We start from the raw sequence: 16,472 nt of genomic DNA, 5'->3' as shown, positions 1-16,472 counted from the left end.
GAGAGGGCAGACAGGGTTTAACATCTCAACCGAAAGACAGTATAGCACTCGTTCAGTATTGCACTGGAGATAAAAGGAAAATACTGCGGATGCTGGAATCTGAAACAAAAACAGAAAATGCTGGATCCAAGGTTACATAACAAAAGCGGAAAATGCTGGAAAATCTCAGCGGGTTTGACAGCATCTGTGGAGAGAGAATAGAGCCAATGTTTCGAGTCTAGATGACCCTTCGTCCAAAGGGTCAAAGTCCCTGACTTCAAACGTTGGCTTTACCCTCTCTCCACAGATGTTGCACTGGAGAGTCAGGCTTGAATTTTATTCTCAAATTCTTGGAGTGGGGCTCAAACTCACAGACTTCTTAGACTGCTTACAGAGAGGCAAGCCTGTTACCAAGTGAGCCACAGCTGACAGTGGACATGTAGTCCAGGCTGCCGCTTCAGTGCAGTATTAGAGGGGCTGAGAGTAAAGCTCAACTTTGGCCAAGATATAAAAGGGTGGTAGTGAATTTTCTGGGGTTTAGAGGGGTGTTTGTGCTGTGGGGGGGTGGGGGGGGGTGGGGGGGGAGGTTGTGCTGTTGGGGGGGTGGTTACTGAATGGTGTATAATGGGTGGATGATGAGCTACTGCTTACTTTTTTGCACCCATCTAAGCTAAAATTAAATCTCACAGACTTTTATACTGAAGCTCTATCCGCCAGTTCAGGTGGGTGTAGAAGATCCCATGACCCAGTTCAAAGAAAAGCAAGAGATCTCATGTCTTGGCCGACATTCATTCCTCACCCAACACTGACAGAATCCACCTAATTGGTCTCTCGTCTTATTTGCTGTTTGTGGGATCTTGCTATGTGATTGTCTACGTCACAAAATTGCCAGTATATCAAAACGAATTGATTCATCAAGTGTTTTGTGACATCCTAAGTATGGGATACAAGTGCAATGCAACTGCATCATTGTTCTGCTTCTCTTCATGTTTTATAGAAACAAAGAAACATAGAAGATAGAAGCAGGAGGAGGCCATTCGGCCCTTTGAACATGCTTTGGCATTCATCACGATCACGGCTGATCGTCCAACTCAATAGCCTAATCCTGCTCTCTCCCCATAACCTTTGATTCCATTTGTCCCAAGTGCTATATCCAGCCGCCTCTTGAATACATTCAATGTTTTGGCATCAACTACTTCCTGTGATAATAAATTCCACAGGCTCACCACTCTTTGGGAGAAGAAACGTCTCCTCATCTCTGTCCTAAATGGTCTACCCTGAATCCTCAGACTGTGATCCCTGGTTCTGGACTCCCCCACCATCGGGAGCATCCTCCCTGTCTAATCCTGTTAGAATTTTATAAGTCTCTATGAGATCCCTCCTCATTCATCTGAACTCCAGTGAAAACAATCCTAACCAAGTCAATCTCTTCTCATACATCAGTCCCGCCATCCCCGGAATCATCCTGGTAAACCTTCACTGCACTCCCTCGAGACCAAGAACATCCTTCCTCAGAAAAGGTGACCAAAACTGCACACAATATGGTAGGTGTGGCCTCACCAAGGCCCTGTATAATTGCAACAACACATCCCTGCTCCTGTACTCGAAACCACTCGCTATGAAGGCCGACATACCATTTGCCTTCTTTACTGACTTCTGCACCTGCATGCTTACCTTCAGCAACTGGTGCACCCAAGCCCTGCTGCACACTCCCCTCTCCCAACTTTGTGGTCAGATGTGACGTCAAAGGACCTGTTAATGCGTTAATGATCCAGTGTTAGAAAACCCTTCAATGTCAAAACACACAAACCTGCTGCGGGCTAAAAAAATTATTTCCTACACTGAGCCTTGAAATTGCTATTTATTTTGGGACTGTAATGAAGAGCTGCTGGCTCCAGAAGTCTGGCTTCCTTCAGCCAAGGTGGATTAGGACTGCATCTTTAGTGACAAAGGGACTGATAACAAGCTAAAGATGGATTTTTAAAGTTCTATTCATGAGCAAAATGCTGCACCAACACATTTAACACTGACGACCGAAGGATGCAGGATTTCCAGGAGAGCTTAAATCCTTTGTTAAGGACACACTCACTCAGTCATTTTGTGATCTTCATCGCTTCGGGAACATGTAGCTGTGTTAAAGTGCAAGGTAGTTCCAGTAGTGAAGACATATATGGTCAAGGGCAACCCGCAGAACATGCTAAAGATGTTTAAAAGACTCAGTAACAATCATTATCCAACCTTTAGAAAATATAGATGCACACAGTTTAAACCTGGGTTTCTCAGGTTAACAGCATACAAAAGCATTGTGCACCAGCAGTGAGAGAGAGAATGGTGTTGTAGCGGTGGGGGATGGAGTGATGTGGAATAAAGCTCTCTTTTATGTGTTTAAAGTACAGGCCAAAGGGGAAGACAAAAATGTATACATTTTAGAGTCTTATTGCAGCATAAAGTTAAAGTTTATTTATTATTGTCACAGGTAGGCTTACATTCACACTGTAATGAAGTAAGTGTGAAAATCCCCTAGTCGCCACACTCTAGCCCCTGTTCGGGTACACTGAGGGAGAATTTAACATGGCCAATGCACCCAGTCTGCACATCTATAGGGAATAAAATCTTTGCACATTCAGATTTTGCTCATTAACTAGCTTGCATATAACAAACAAAAGTACTCTACACTCCACTTTTTTATTTCAAGCTGGATAGAATTAGAATCCTACAGTGCAGAAGGAAGCCATTCGGCCCATCGAGTCCCGCCCAGGCCTTATCCCCACAACCCCATGCATTTACTCTAGCTAGTCCCCCTGACACTAATAGTATGGCCAATTCACCTATCCCACACATCTTTGGACTGTTGGAGGAAACTGGAGCACCTGGAGGAAACCCACACAGACACGGGGAGAATGTACAAATTCCACACTGATAGTGACCCAAGCCGGGAATCGAACCCAGGTCCCTGGCACTGTGAGGCAGCAGTGCTAACCACTGTGCCACCATGCCACCTAAATTCAGGACAAATCATTGAAAGGTGCAGAGCTGTGCCAGTTGACACTTTGTTCCACTCTGCACCAGTAATTTCAATGGACAACTTTCTGATTTTTATGCATTTAACCATTAAGAAGTCCATATTTGCTAAGTAATATAATGGAGAATAGAGTTCAATGGGAGTGAATGGCAAAATATTGCGGATACTGGAATCTGAAACAAACACAGAAAATGCTGGAGAAACTCCACAGGTCTGACAGCATCTGTGGAGAGAGAATAGAGCCAACCTTTCTCGGCTGGATGACACTTCTGACAAAGGGTCATCCAGATTCAAAGCGTTGGCTCTATTCCCTCTTCACAGATGCTGTCAGACCTGCTGAGCGGAATTTTCCTGTCCCGCCAGCTATGGGAATCGTACCGGGTGGGATGCGGACTTTGCAAAGCTTTGTTGGCCTTGGGTGGGATTTTCCAGTTTTGGGGAGAGCATGTTCGGGAAAGCTTTTCTGTTTTTGTTTCAATGTGAATGGTTCTTTGTCGAACAAAATAGAAGCGTGCTAGTTTTAAGCACCCTTAATGTTGTTGATTTGTTCAAATAAAAAACAAGTAATCTAAATAAACTTCCCCCTTTCCTGTCCTTCCTTAAAACAGATCCTCAGCGATCGGTTCCCTTTTTATCTACCAGTGTCTGTAAGAATCCCACTCGTCATGCCTTACTTTCTGCTATTGATCCATGTAATTTTAAGGGCTCTCTGACAAAGATGGGATGAGGAGATGAACTTCCATAGGGATTCTCCTGCTTGTCTGCCATAACTGGGGCAGAAAACATAGGAAAGGCCCAGCGGGAGAATGCCCATGGGAGTTCACCCCCAAGATATTTTTATTTAACTTTGGCTAGTACCTATTCCTTTTAAAGTTTATTTATTAGTCACAAGTAAAGCTTACATTAACACTGCAATGAAGTTACTGTGAAATTCCCCTAGTCGCCACACTCCGGCATCTGTTCGGGTACACTGAGGGAGAATTTAGCACGGCCAACGCACCTAATCAACACATCTTTCAGACTGTGGAAGGACACCGGAGCACCCAGAGGAAACCCATGTAGATACAGGGAGAATGTGCAAACTCCACACAGAGTGAGACCCAAGCCGGGAATCAAACCCAGGTCCCTGGCACTGTGAGGCAGCCGTGTTAACCACTGTGCCACCATGCCGCTTGTATGAGTAAATCTACTCATACAAGATGAACATTTTTAATGCAGTTCAGCTGCTTCTAACCAACTCACCCCATGTTGAAAATTGAATTCGTTAAAGGTTGTGAAAACGAATTCAAACTTTAGCATTATCGCATGATTGTTTTATTTAATTTGATAACGATTTGGTTGAATTTGAGAAGTCAGATATTCCAAAACTAGAGAGACCCAATAACCCATCATCAATCTGTTGAAGCTGATTCTCACATGACCCCCTTTATCGAGTTGCTAATATTCGGAGCCAGTCTATTTCCTCCTGATATAAGATTACTGGAGACTCTTGTCATTTTTATGGTCGGGACACATTAAAATGAGGTAGATGCCACCACTAATTGAATGGTGACGAGGCCTTGACACTCAGGTCAATGGTGAGAAATCCCCATGGAGCTGAGCCAACAATTGCAATTTCAGATGCTGGCCAGGCGATTGGGGGAATGCAAGGCAGGCGAGGCGGGAGCTGCATCAGAGGTCTGGCAGTGGGCTGTAAGAATTTTCTGAAGACCCAAAACAGCATGTAAAACTCCTTTGTAGTAGTTTAGGTGTGGCTTCCAGATGGCGCATTGACCAGTCTATGTACTGCCCAGTGACTGAACATAGGCAAAAAGGGAGCAGTGAAGAAGTGTCAGCAATGGCTCAAGTGACAGCTCTCTTGCTTTTCCACCAGAAGATTGTTGGTTCAAGTCCCGCCATAGAGGCATGAGTACAAAATACAGGCTGGCTTTCCAGTACAGCACTGAAGGAGTGCTACATTGTTAGAAATGCCATCCTTTAGATATATTAAAATCTCAGCCCTCTGAGGTCAATGCAAAAGGTTTGGGGTTGGATTTTCTGATTTTACCTGCAGCTGGGATTCTCCTGGCCCGCTGCAGTGAACGGAGATTTGGCTGAGTGCAGTGGTGGCAGGGCGTGAACGGCTGGAGAATCCTAGCCCCTATGACAGTATTTCAGAGAGGAGAATCTGAGTTCTCCTGAGTGTCCTAGCCAGATTTATCACTCAGCCAATATTGTTAATACAGGTAATCTGGTCTATTCATGAGGTTCTGCTGTGTGCAAATTGGCTGCCATATTTCCTACATTGCAATAATGACTATACAAAGAAAAGCACTTCATTGGTTGTAAAGTGCTTTGAAGTCGTGATTGTTGGGGATCTTGAATATCAATAAAAAGATAAGCCTCTCCCCCAGCGCACAGGCTTTTGAACTAGCTAAGTGAATTACCCAGGTCGAGGTAGTGAGTGGGGATGGGGTTGGTAATCTGAGAAAGTATTTCAGTATCAGTATTTTTGGGGATTACCCAGACACAGATATTTGGAAACAACAACCCCAGAAGCACAAAATTACTGGTGAGATTTTGAATGTGCTTTTTAGAAATTTATTTGAACTTCATTTCATAGAATCCCTCGTGCAGAAAGAGGCCATTCAGCCCATCGAACCTGCATCAACAACAATCCCACCAGGGCCCTATCCCCAAGAACCATGTATTTACCCTTAATCCCCCTGACACTAAGGGGCAATTTAACATGGCCAATCCATCTAACCTGCACATCTTTGGACTGTGGTAGGAAATCAGAGCACCCGGAGGAAACCCACACATACACGAAGGGAACATGCAAACTCCGCACAGAGAGTGTCCCAAGCCAGGAATTGAACCTGGGTACCTGGCATTGTGAGGCAGCAGTGCTAACCACTGTGCCGCTGTGCTGTCCCAAGTCATTGCATGACTTAATGGGAGTTACTTTGTGAAGGTTGACTACAAAATACTGAAAGACACGGTGCAGGACATTACTAATAATATGATGTGATTCAGGTGCAGAAAATATAAAGCACATTCACACATGGAAATCACCATTTCTGGCATGGTTCAGTCCTGAAGCCAGGCTGGGTCAGGGACACAATGGCTACCCACCTGCAAGCAGCAAGTAGCCAATAAAATTAATAATAGACCCCTCTTCCCTGCCAACTGTATGTGGCCGAAACATGACAATTGGGAGGAGGTGGCCTCCTGGTGGCAGACCAGGGGTGGAGTGCTGAATGGTCTTTTTAACCATTCCCATGTATGACAGTCACAGGCAGCTCTGTGGAGGAGTCCCACCTCCAGGAAGGTGGTTTGCCAGCTGTGGCCCTTCTCTATGTTTCTATTTTTTTTAATTGTTCAGAGGGAGCCTCAAAATGGAGATGCCCTTTTTCTCTCTCTGTCTCTCTCTATCATACCTACATCAGCAGAGCCTACTCTGAAGGGTGAGGCTCCTGATGTGTCACTGCTGGAGGGCCTCCTATTGGCCCTCAAGACTCGCTCCAACTGCCATCCTTAATTAGAGGTTTAACTCTGATGTAAAGTGACATGGAAGCTGGAAATTCTCCCAACATCAAGTTTCACCCTCGACTTCAGGAAACCAAGTGGAGGACATGCCACTGTTTACATAAACAGTGATGAAGTGGAAAGGGTTGAGAGCTTCAAGTTTCTAGGTGTCCAGATCACCAACAACTTGTCCTGGTCCCTCCACACCAATGCTATAGTTAAGAAAGCCCACCAACGCCTCTACTTTCTCAGAAGGCTGAGGAAATTCGGCATGTCCACTACGACTCTCACCAATTTTTACAGATGCACCATAGAAAGCATCCTTTCCAGATGTATCATAGCTTGGTATGGCACCTGCTCTGACTAAGACCGCAAGAAACTACAAAGGGTTGTGAAAGTCGCCCAGTCTATCACACAAACCAGCCTTCCTTCCATTGACTCCATCTACACTTCCCACTGCCTCAGGAAAGCAGCCAGCATAATCAAGGACCCCCTCGCACACTGGACATACTCTCTTCCACTTGCTCCCATCGGGAAAAGATACAAAAGTCTAAAAACACGTACACGTAACACTGACAGAAATGACTGGTAAATATTACGTGAACAGACTCTTGAACAGCTTCTTCCCTGCTGTCATCAAACCTTTGAAAGGTCCTATCATATATTAAGCAGATCTTTCTCTTCACCCTACCTGTAACTGCAAAGCTATATTCTGCTCCCTCTCCTTTCTTTCTTCCCTATGTACTCTATGAATGGTATGCTTCGTCTGTATAACGTGTAAGAAACAATGCTTTTAACTTTATTCATGTTATTTTTAACATGTGACAATAGCAAATCAAATCAAATCAGCCCAGAATGAGCATTCAGTCCACAAATGCAAACAAGTGGAAGTGACCCAAAATTCGAAGAACAAACTTAGCTTGGACAGATGTGATTGAAATCATTTTGTATGCAGTCGGATCACGGTTTCTGTATGGTTCCTCTTAGTTATTTAAGCTAGAACTTCTTTACATCAGGAATAATCCTGACCTAAGTGTGAATCCACTGCTTTCTGTACTGTGTATTTATATATCAGTGCACTTCAATCGCAGGCTCAAAACAGTTGTTTCCCAGAGACAAGGCACGAATAAAAGTAATGAACAAAAGGGTTAAATGAGTTCCCTTATTTCCAGTCAGTGTTTACGATGGATGTTGGTAAATAACATTTAAACGTAGCTGGCATGTTAATGTGCATTTTGGGGGATTGTAGTTTTGGTATCAAAATAATAATCAAATAATTGTTTGAACTCTATTTGAAAGCTTTATCCTGTTTCCCTCCATCAAAAAAAACAAAACATGAGGAAGTTTTGAGCATTTTAAGTTCCTGGGAGTACAACAGTCAGGAATTGCCTGCTGTGAAAACTCTGTGCCAACGTTATCATGCTGGTTGCTGAGGTAGACTTTTACCACAAAAGTCTCCATGTCTACTGCACCACAAGCTTTCCAGTGGTTTCCAACCCTCCCCCCACCCCCCCACCCCGCTCCCCCCCCTGTTACTTCTGTCTGATTTCTCGTAAAGTTTTAAATTTTGTAATACTGACAGAAATGACTGGTAAATATTACGTTAACATATCATCTGTCACATTATAACATGAACTGATTATAGAGAAGTACCTTCCAAAATACTTTCCCGGGCAATGGTCAAGTTTTAAACAGAAAAATAATTGTTTAAAGCCTGTACGCTGCCAAGGCTGACTGTCAGTGGTATAGGCACTCACACCCTGTAAAAATAAATTGTACTTTTATTTATCAAAAATACGCCATAAAAATAGCTAATCCAAGAAGACTAGCTTTTTTTCAATGGCAGTCTTGGCAGGCGTGTTGTTTCGGATCTGATTGCTCTGCTCAGCCTTCCTACTCCCTGCTGCCTGGCCTGGTTTTTATGACAGGCTGTGGTACAATGACAGCTCATCCTCCTTCTCCACAGAGTAACCTAACTATTGTCTATTATTCTGCCACTGTAACTGAGTCTGGGCACAAAGACAGCTGGGGTGAGACAAACATGGGGTTGGGGGGGGGGGGGGGGGAGAACTCTTCTAATAAGCATAAAATGATTCAAGCAAGGAAAAGATGTGCGTGGAAATTGTGTGGAAAAAATTCAACTGCGCAGCTTCCCTTTAACGGAATTCTTCCAGCCTCTGCGTCAGAGGCTCTGCTGGCAGTGTGGATGGACGCAGAAGCTGCTTTGTTTGTGGAACTAAACCACCACCCGCCGCCCCCACTTCCCCGACCCCACAAAAATCCCATAACTTGGAATAACTCAAAACAAATTTGATTAATGGCTGCTTTCAATTAACTACCATAGAATCAACCAGCTTGTGTGAAGCGTGTTTGTTTTAAAGAAGCCTGCGTCCATTTTGCAAGCTCGTGCTTGTCCAAGTTTTGGAAACTGAGAATCCTTACAAGGGCCCCTTTAAAAAAAGCTATGAAGCGTGCCTACGCAAAAGCCACGCTTTGAGGGGAAAAAAAAGAAATTCCAGTAAAAAAAAATCTTTCAGCTGCAACAACCCAAGGGGCTAATTATGGACGGTTGGGGCAGGATTTAGCAGCAGGCTTTGGGGCCCTGATCATGGAGACAAATGGGACGTCCCGAACCCACACTTAACAGCAGCAAGATTGGCTCAGCAATGCTGCTGGAGGCAGCCTCTTCATTGGAGGAATGTGCACTGCTTAGCCAGGTAGGGGACGTCAAGAGCACCTCAAAATGGACGTGTAACCAGAGGGGTAAAATTAAATATAGCAATTTAATATAATTTACTAGCACAAGGAACACAAAGTTAGCAGCAGGTATCGCAAGCAATTGGAGAGGCAAATGGAACATTGGTCTTTAATGCAAGGGGGTGATGAGGAAAAAAAAGGAAATCTTGCTACAACTCTGTAGGGCTTTGGCAAGACCAACGTTGTGTAGTTTTGGCCTCCATATTCCTGGAAGGATATACTTGCATTGGAGGGAGTGCAGTAAAGGTTCGCTAGCTTGGTCCCTGGAATGAGTGGCTGAGTACATAGGGCTTATATAGAGTGGCACGGTGACAGTGTGGTTATCATTGCTGCCTCACAGCGCCAGGGACCCAGGTTCAATTCTGGCTTTGGGTGCCTTTGTGGAGTTTGCACCTCCTCCCTATGTCTGCATACGTTTCCTCCGTTTCCTCCCACAGTCCAAAGATGTGCAGGTTAGGTGGATCAGCCATGTTAAATTGTCCCTTAGTATCCCAAGATGTGTAAGTTAGATGGATTAGACATGGTAAATGTGCGGGGTTGCGGGAATACGGCAGTGAGTGGGCCTGGGTAAGACATACTGTCAGAGAATTGGTGCAGATTTGATGGGCTGAATGGCCTCCTTCTGCACTGTAGGGACTTTATGGATACTTTCCTGCAGTTTAGAGAAATGAAAGGCAATTGCATTGAAACATACAAGATTCTGAAGATGTTTGACAGAATAGATACTTGGGGTTATTTCCTCAGGCTGGGGAATCTAGAACATTGGGTCTATAGTCTCAGGATAAGGGGCCAATCATTTAGGATTGATGAGAAGAATTGTTTTCACTCAACGAATTGCGAATCTTTGGAATTCTCTACTTCAGGAGGTTGCGGATGTTCCATTGCTGAATGTTTTTATGGTTGAGATGGACATAGTTTTGGCCTCACTGGGAATTGGGGAATGTAGGAAGTTGGATGACCAGCCGTGATCATATTGAGTGGTGGAGCAGGCTCGAGGAGTTGTATGATCCACTTCTGCTCCATCTCTAATGTTGTTATAATCGGAAAGGGGAAGCAGGCAGTCTCATGGATCAAAGAGGAACCCCTCTGGAGGGTTCATTAGCACCATCGGGGTGGTCTTTCCTGATGACAGCTGCCTCTTTGGGGATGAAGCCTCTCGGTACAATGGCCCCTGGGCTGCCACAGGGAGGCAACCTCCATTGAACTGATGGACTCCGCACATGGTGGGGGTGAGGCACTCTGCCAGTCGCCAAATGCCGGCAAGCTGGTAACATTGCTCCTAATCATGGTCTTAATAATCTCAGTTGGCTTCCCGCCAAAGTGGAGCAGGCAGGCAATGTGTTTTACCGGCTGCCCATGGGAAATCTCCCCGAAGACTGCATTGGGAAACCATCTCGACTCGACTTCCCACTATTTTCCCAACCGCTTTGCTTCCATTCCCAGCTGCACGTGGCTGGAAAATTTCTTCCTCCAGTTTCTATAGACTCGGCCATCACTGTAAATACACGAGAATGGTGCTGGGACGTGGTTCATGGGCAGGTGCCCTCTGTCGCAGAACTGAACTAGCAAGACACTTGCCAAGGTCTCTCCCCCTCACTAGTCACTGTCTCTCCCACCCCAGCCACAGTCTCTCTCTCCCCAACCATGCAGCTGAACGTATATACGGATACACCTTCCCACACCAGTGGAATAACTGGACGTAACCCAGGCCCCTACAGTTTCACAAGGCTTTTAGTAAAATAATTGTGTTATAGAATCATAGAATCCTACAGTGCAGAAGGAGGCCATTCGGCCCATCGAGTCTCCACCGACCGCAATCCCACCCAGGTCCTATTCCCGTAACCCCACGTATCTACCCTACAAATCTCCCTGACACTAAGGGGCAATTTAGCATGGCCAATCAACCTAACCTGCACATCTTTGGAGTGCGGGAGGAAACCGGAGCACCCGGAGGAAACCCACGCAGACAAGGGGAGAACGTGCAAACTCCATGCAGACAGTCACCCGAGGCTGGAATTGAACCCGGGTGTCTGGCACTGTGAGGCAGCAGTGCGAACCATTGCACCATCGTGCTGCCCTGATTGCAACAAAAACCTCAGCAAATGAACCCAGCTGCAACATAATTCCCAAACACCGGCTAGTGAAGTTGCACTGTGCCTTAAATAAAGAGCTGTATTCATTTGTTCGCCTGTTTTACCTGGGGTACCTCTGCAAGGCCACAGCTGTGACAGATTGGGCAGTTCCTTTGTCTAAACAGTTTGGGAAGATCTCTGTAAGATTGGCAGGCTGGATGAAACAGCAAGCGAGCGGACTGCATAATTACAGGGCCATGGAACCACAAACACTGGACTGATTTCTTGGAAGGTTTACAGCTTGCGGATGTACGAGGGGAAGTAATGCAGGCATAAGACAACAAAAATTTCCTTCCTGGCCCTAATAAGGAGGGGCGAAGCTATTGGGATGGTGGCTGTGGGAACAAAAGGACCGTTCAGTGGCTGAACCAGTCTGACACAGCACATCCAGCTCTCCACGCGGTATTTACCGTTTAAATTTGTGAAAAGAAAATAAACCAACAACACATGTGCTGTACACAGTCCTTCCTCACCAATAAAACTCCGTGCAATTCACTCCATCTTGGCTTCACCTGGCATAACATTTCCTTGTGTGGACAGCATGTTTTAAAAAATATATATAATTTAAAAAATATCCCTTAAATGTACGCCAATCTTTTTTTACTGAACAGGAGAAATGCATTATAAAGGTTAAGGTTTAAACATGAACGGTTCTTTTCAAGCAGAAGTTTTCAGATTGTCTGTGTAAGGAGGAGGTGGGGGGTGGGGGGAGGTGGGGGAGGTTGGGGGGTGTTGGGAGGGGGTGTTGGGGGTGTGTGTGGGGGGTTGTGGGGGGGCTGGGGGGTGGTTGGGGGGAGCTGGGGGGTGGTTGGGGGGAGCTGGGGGGTGTTTGGGGGGAGCTGGGGGATGGTTGGGGGTTGGGGGGGGTGGGGCGGTGGGGGTGAGGGGGGTGTGTGTGGGGGTGGGGGGGGTGTGTGGGGGTGGGGGGGGGGAGCCCCTCCCGCAAATACTGACCCACTCCCAAGTACCCACCCCCCCCCCCGCCCCCCTCTCTAATTTCCAAAAAGACACTGTCGTCTAGCCAAAGACAAATCAGACATTTCGCTGCAGAAAGTGTGTTGGGGGTGAAAAAAGAGAGCAAGATCAACAAGTAAAGAGGAAAAAAGACACTGAGGTCTGATGCTAGTCAAATAGGGAGAGATCTGGAGAGCTTGACCTGCAATCTGTACTTTTAAGGGGCAAGTTGTCTGGTCTCTTTTGTTAAATATCCGAGGTTCAGCGGTTTTTAATTGTACTTTTCAGTTTTGGTTAACTTTTCGACTAAAGAAAACTGCAGAAGTTAGCTAATTGAAATACCACTCATGCCTTTATGACCTTGTTGCCTTTTGCAGCTGCAATATCAAAAGGAATTCTACTTCAACCCTATCTTGTACCTTTGGCCCTGCACGGACTGGTATTCACTCTGGGTCAGGGTGACCCGAATTGCACTCAACCAGCGCCCTCCCCGCCTCTCCCGCCCCCTCGGGGTCTAACCTGTGGACTACCCTGAATCAGCTCACAGATTGATGAATATTGCATTAAATTACCTTCCTCACGCATAAACTGAGTTTGATTTACAGGGCAGCACAGTGGTTAGCACTGCTGCCTCACAGCACCAGGGACTCGGGTTCAATTCCAGGCTTGGGTCACCGTCTGTGCGGAGTCTGCACGTTCTCCCCATGTCTGCGTGGGTTTCCTCCGGGTGCTCTGGTTTCCTCCCACAGTCTGAAAGACGTGCTGGTTAGGTGCATTGGCCATGCTAATTTTTCCTTCAGTGTACCCGAACAGGCGCCGGAGTGTGGCGACTAGGGGATTTTCACAGTAACTTCGTTGCAGTGTTAATGTAAGCCCACTTGTGACACTAATAAATAAATTTTAAACAACTCAAATCGCCATGAATTGTGCACTGGATATTTACGGCAGTCTAACGTGAGTTCACAGCTGCACCTTCCCTGACATCTCCAAGGGAGGCTGCATTCTGAAATGATATAGCCATAAGAAGTAACTTCCTTATTTGCAACACATACAGATTGATCGGCTGGGTATAAATTGCAGTCACTCCAAGTTCTGAATCAATTTAATCTATGTTATTGGAGATGAGGGGAGGGGTGCTGAAGCAATTCTCAAGTGAATCTCCTGGTTGAGTGGATCAATGTCACTAACTGTATTTGTGAGCTGTATCATCTTACCTAACAGCTCAAGAGGAGGGGGAGCTATCCTGGGAAGGGTGAAGACTAAGAAACAAGCCGGGGAGACAACAATATGATGCATTCCGTGAATTAAAAATGACCCTCTCTCATTTCCGTTGATCATTCCGCAGCGCAGAATCTCATGTCGGGGAAATATCAGGGTAATTGGTCACATGCGAGGGTTTAGAGCATTACTGTGGGCTCGGCAAGGACTAAGGCTTGACAAGGAAGATTTTCTGGTTACCAAGTCCAGTGGAGCAGGAATGTAACAGGTGCTGGGGGACTGAAAAATCTGGCCCAATTCCATAGAGTTGGCACTCATCTGACAAGAGTTTAGTCCGGCCTGTTTGCCTTAACACAATAGCTCTGAAAATACCTCTTCTACTGCAAAAAAAACCTAATTCTGACAGATGCTAATTCGCATGGAGATTGTGTTTAGCACACTTGTGAGGGTTAAAAAAAAAGCAAAGCATTTATTTGCTTCTTTGACCACCCCCCCCCCTCCCCCCCCCAACCTCCCCCCACAAACAACACCTCTATTGATCACTCGATACACCAGGCAAGTTTTTGAAAAGCACATCAGCAAGCTCTTGCGAGAGGAAGTAATATCCATCTAATCAGCTCTCCAGGGGAGAATAACACGGGGCCCAGGAGAACTGATGTGCCGCCAGTATCATTCACTGCAGCTACATGGCAAGAAATGCTGGCTGCTCCGAACTCAAAGCAATGTCGGTAAACTCTGTGAGTGCCACAGAGAAAGAATAGCGAGTCAGGAAGGAAAGTAAACAAGTGGACTTGGCCATGACTAAAGTAGCCTGAGCCAATCAGACAAGAACACAAACGACAGCGCAGCTTGTATTTTATTCCTTTTAGAGAAACTCGAGGGAATACATCATGCAGACTTCTATTAATGAGGCAAAAACTGCTGATTACTTATCTCACTGATTTATTGCCTGTACACTATAACAGCCTCATCAGTGCATTATCGCTGTATGAAGCATCCTGCACAAAATCTAGCAAATTCTGTACACAAGAGGAATGCACAGTGGTTGGGTTAGTGAAGCAATAATTCCGCTTCAGGATTTGCAAAACAAATGCCACATGAAACCATTTTCTTTCCTTTTTTTCCCCCCTCTGCAATTTCTTCCTCTTCTTTCCTGGAGGCCTCTTTCATAGAATAGAATCTCCACAGTGGCATCCGGCCCATCGAGCCTGCACCGACACCCACCCAGGCCCTATCCCCGTAACCCCACGTATTTACCCTGCTAGTCGCTCCCTGACGCTGAGGGAAAATTTAGCATGGGCAATCCACCTAACCCGCACATCTTTGGAGCGTGGCAGGAAACTGGAGCACCCGGAGGAAACCCACGCAGACATGGGGAGAACGTGCAAACTCCGGACAGACAGTCGCCCGAGGCCAGAATTGAACCCAGGTCTCTGGAGCTGTGAGGCAGCAGTCTGGCAAGTTGTCCTTTAATACCTTAACCAATGGGCTTTTAGTGTGCCAATCTTACCACTGAATGTCCACACCATTGTAGCCTCAGAAGGGCTGATCAACTTTTTCTTTAGCTCTGCCCCAATCTTAAACTGTTTTGTGTCCCTATGCTAAAACCACTGTTAACTGTTATATATATGGAAACTTCCTCACAGAAGAAATCTTCAACTCATACGCGTTGCTGCTTTTTAAAAATATAATCCCGCTATATGCCAGAACATTTTGGATTTGCAGTCTAACTCTTAAATGATCTGGTTGAGACACGTAGAATTCTCAGGGAGCTTGACAGGGCGTGCGGTTGTTTTCCCTTGTGGAGAGTCTAGGATCATAATCTGAGATTAAGGGGAAGACAGACAGGCATTGAAGATAGAGATGAGGAGGAATTTCTTCTCTCAGAGGGTAGCGAATCTGTGGAATTATTTACCACAGAGGGCTGTAGACGCTGGGTCATTAGATATGTTCAAGGCTGAGACAGGCAGATTTTTAATCAGTAAAGGAATGAAGGGTTATGGGGATAAGATGGGAAAGTGGAGTTGAGGATTATCATATCAGATCAGTCATGATCCCATTGAATGGCGGAGAGGACTCGATGGGCCGAATGGCCTACTTCTGCTCCTGCATCTTATGGTCTTACGATAAATTATCTTGAAACTTGTTACTTTTTGCCACGATATTCATGGACTTGGATTTTCTTGACCAGACCATGTTACACATGGGCAATGATTCCTTTGCTGTTGTGACCAGTGTATCAGTTAGCCTTGATACAGTATTCAGTATTGGAAATCAATACTCTGGAATTTTAAAGTTTAAATTTATTTATTCGTGTCACAAGTAGGCTTATGTTAACACTGCAATGAAGTTACTGTGAAAATCCCTTAGTAGCCACGCTGAGGCACCTGTTCAGGTACACTGAGGGAGAATTCAGCATGGCCAATGCACCTAACCAGCTCGTCTTTCAGAGGAAAGTGGAGCACCTGGAAGAAACCCACACAGTGCAGACTCCACACAGACAGTGACCCAACCCAGGAATCAAACCCAGCTCCCTGTGAGTCAGCAGTGCTCACCACTGTGCCACCGCGTCGCTTTTACTTGATTACCTTTGGGAAGGCGGAGCGATTTTACACAGTGTTCCTTTAGAATAGTAAATAACTGGGATAGAGTCTACAATAGGCCAGATTGTTGGAAGTTTGTTGAAAGAATGGTTCTAATCAGTCTATAATCTTAATGCAGTGCTAATGTTTGGTGATCAGACAGAATTTTCAATCTCCTGCCAGAGTTATGAAAAATGGAAAGTACTCTGTGTCATGTGTGTTAACTTTTCCAAATGATAGTAGTATTTAAATTATCCCCAGTCTTCCAGTTTTAGATATTTCTGGGATAATAAGACATAGCAAAAAGTCACAAATGGCATT

The sequence above is a fragment of the Mustelus asterias genome, chromosome 21 (genome assembly GCF_964213995.1).
Source record: "Mustelus asterias chromosome 21, sMusAst1.hap1.1, whole genome shotgun sequence".
NCBI lineage: Eukaryota > Metazoa > Chordata > Chondrichthyes > Carcharhiniformes > Triakidae > Mustelus > Mustelus asterias.
This window is presented reverse-complemented; position numbering follows the sequence as displayed.